This window comes from Hyposmocoma kahamanoa, unplaced genomic scaffold, assembly GCF_003589595.1.
Source record: "Hyposmocoma kahamanoa isolate Upper Pololo Valley unplaced genomic scaffold, ASM358959v1 182, whole genome shotgun sequence".
Lineage (NCBI taxonomy): Eukaryota > Metazoa > Arthropoda > Insecta > Lepidoptera > Cosmopterigidae > Hyposmocoma > Hyposmocoma kahamanoa.
The window spans coordinates 1,476,770-1,480,511 of NW_020653713.1; positions in this window are offsets into that span (position 1 = coordinate 1,476,770).

Sequence of the window (3,742 nt, forward strand, 5' to 3'; positions counted from 1 at the left end):
CAACTTAAACATATAAGTCAAAATAAAATAATTTAATACATTATATAGCCTACAATGTCAACAACTTAAACACAAATTTTAAAATAAAGTTTATCTGATTTACAACATAGCAATGTTTATTATTATAAGCCCCCATAACCCCATAATAGGTAAACCCCCATAACTGGATCTATTGTTACCGTACCCTTATTAATTATAACTAGTCCCCCAGGCCAAGGTTTGTCATGAGCAGGATGATGATTAGGGGCTTAAGTTTTTGTGCCCTCCGGAGCCCAAATGTGCCCTTCGATCGGCATCTACTATGAATTAGGGTCTCGCACTCACAGACAATGTGTGTTAATGCTTCATTTGCCGGTAGTTGTGTCTATCAGACCTTTTAAGGTGTTTGTTTAACTCGCAGTAAACGTCCTCAATTGTTTCTAACGTAAATTCTTTACCGCCAAAGAACTTTCAAGAGAAACCACCTGACATAGATTAACCAATATCTGTATACGTGTGACATATATCAACATATAACATGAATTAATGATAAAATTTGGAATTGACCAAAGAAATGAAAACGCAGAAGACTAAGTTTAAATGAGTATGTAACTATCGCGGTTATTTGGTTTGCATGACGTCTATGTCTTTTTTCCTGCCTTCAAACTTTTATTTTGTTCTTTTTTTTATTCCACTTTTTACTATTTAAGAAATTTAAACTTGACAATCGCTATCGGTTTTTGTTGTGTAAATTATTATTATTATTTTATTTTCTACTTTCGCGCTCCTCAAATAGCTTAAGAGGGAGCAGAGGAAAAATTCCTAATCTTCGATTTGATTTTAGAGGGGTATATCCAATTTAAATTTAAAAATAAAATATTGTATGAGTAACTACACGAAAAGTTCGCGTGACATGCGACAGGATAGGTTGAATTTTGCGCATTAAAAGTACCAAATTCGTCTTAGAGGAATAACTCTAAAACTAAAGGGATTAAAAAAAAATCCGTAGTAACAGTTGTCGATCGTGCATAAATATAATTAATTATCTAATTTTTGTCCTAAAAATGTGAAAATCAGAGGCCATTTCGTGATTTTTATCTATCGAGGAAACTTTATTGTTTTATGTTTCTGATTAGTGTCTATGCTTGAATATATCGTGTAGTTACTCATACAATATTTTATTTTTACCTTTATAGTGGTTATACCCCTCTAAAATCAAATCGAAGATTAGGAATTTTTCCTCTGCTCCCTCTAAATGTAACGCCCCCAAATGTATGCGTATAATTGTCAGTACGTTGTTGATGGTTCTCTATGGAGAAGAAGTAGGCGGCAACTACAGAGAAAGCATTCGCAAATTGCGTCGTAGTCGGTTTTTTGAGATCGATATGGTGAAACGGACTACGTCGTACATATTCTGATATTTGACTTTTTTTATAATACCATGTGACGAGACGAGTAAGTCGTGCACCTGGTGGTAAACTACACGCCTGCCGCTTTAAATCGCAAAGATCAGACGGTCACTACCAGTGCACCCATAATAACAAGTCCCATGTGTCTGTAATTTTACCAGCAACATTAGTCTTCGAAACCGAAACGCAGTAATACTCATATTAACGTTTGGTGGCAAGAAACAGGCAATATATCCCTGGATGAACGTTTTCATAATGAGCTTTGAAACTTAACTGCTTCGGAAACTTTACAGTAAACACCGTTGCTGTTCATGAAAAGGTGGCCCCGCATGCGTCACTTGTTTTTAAATACGAAGTGAATTCAAATATTAATATAATCAAATTAATATAAAAAAATCAAATATTAAATAATATTGAAACCATATTTGTATTGCAAAAACGAGCAATTCGTTCTGTGTACCGTCTAGGCTCTCGAGTTTCTCTCAGAGAAAAGTTTAAGGAGACTGGTATCATGATTGTGGCATCATAGTACATTTACTGAAATATTTTATATGCCCGTTAAAATATACATAATTTCAATAAGAAGGAGTCCAAACTCATGGTATATATATACATTTTTACAATAAGATTCCGGAGCATATATTAAGATTATCATTTCCTAAGTTCAAAAACTACATTAAAAATATTTTCATTGAAAAGTCATATTACAAAATTGAAGACTACGTGTTAGATAAAGATGTATGGAAAGACGACATGGCTCCAGAGTTCACACAAGTTTGATTCAAAGTGTATTCCATAGCATTTAAGTTTATTTTGAAAAGAGCAATACCTAAAGTTTCTTGCTCGTTCTTCTCAGGGAAGTCAGCGTAGTGAACGAGCAGTAGTTTAAATGTGACGTTTTCAAGTGTAAATTTATTTTACGCATGGGATGAATGATCTTTGACTTTGACTTTGAAATAACACAATATTGTATCAGGAAATTTCAAGGTTCTAGAGATACCTCAGTCAACGCAATTTAGGAAGCAATCGTTTTAAAAGTGATTTAACATTCCTTGCTAGTTTATATATCATGTGTCCATCGTAGAGTATTCTTAGTCTAATAAAATGATGGAGTTCCTGGTTTGAGACCAGGTAACTGCTATGGACAGGCGTGTCGCCTACCATCAAACGCACGACCAGTTCCTCACGTCACTAGGTATAATAAAAAAATACAAAAAAAGGTAATTGTTTTGAGAACTTAACATTTTTATTTAATATTTCATCTACCTACAAAGGGTTCTTTTGTAAACAAAAGAAAACGATTCGCCCAATAAATTAATTTAACCCTTTTAATTCTGGAATGTAAAAAAAATATTGTGGCTTGCAGCGATTTTCAATATAACCCCTGAGAGCGTGGAGCTATAAATTGAAATCGAAATGTTCGGGAAACAACCTCGTAATTTGATTTGGAAAATACTGAACGTTGGAAGACCCAATAAAATGCCAAGTTTAAAAGAGCAGAAATAATATTTTGCTAATAAATGAAAATATTGGAGTGGTCTGCTTCAGTTTCCATTTCTGTAAATATTACATAAATTGCAACGCAGAGCTAATAATTTGAAATAGACGCAGTGTCTCTTATTACTTCAAGCTACTCTATAACTCATCTAACTGCCTTGCTCCCTTGTTCTTTTTATTACGCAAGCATCTCTTTTTTATCCTCAGTCCCTTGAAACCATCAACATTTAGACGTCGCATAGCAGAAATCTACGAGCTCGCACGACGCATCGTATTACTGCGATGTTAGTCTTCTTTGTGGTTTAATTCTGTATTTGCTTATCAATAACTGCAGTGCAACGCTCTTTTTGGAATCCCTGTCGCTACCTAGTTTTAAAAATACGTTTAGAGCCGTTGACAATCGTCGAAGGAACGATCACACGAACCGTGACAGTGAGACGCTTTGCCCCGAGAAATCGCATCGCAGCAATTCGTATCGCGCCGATTCGCAGTTTTGTGTTTGGACCCTTAGTTGAAAGGGCGCATGTCGCATTTAAAAAAAATAGTTATGTATATTATACTACCGTGATAAGCCAAAAAAGGCTGGTCTGTTACTATCTTTACTTTTTCCTAAGTGGATAAAGTAAAAAATTACTGCAAGAGAATAAGTAGATATTTTTTAAATTTAACTTATATAATTTTCTCGGTTTTCAGTCTTTGTCACAAGCGCCCTTTCAACTAACGGCGGCAGCGTGTGACACTTGTACAGAAATTACTTTGCAACATTCCCGTCTCTGGCGCTAAAAGAAATTTTAATATATTAATTTAGACATCGCACTGCTATTACAATAGTGTTATAACTCAAAATATGTGAAATT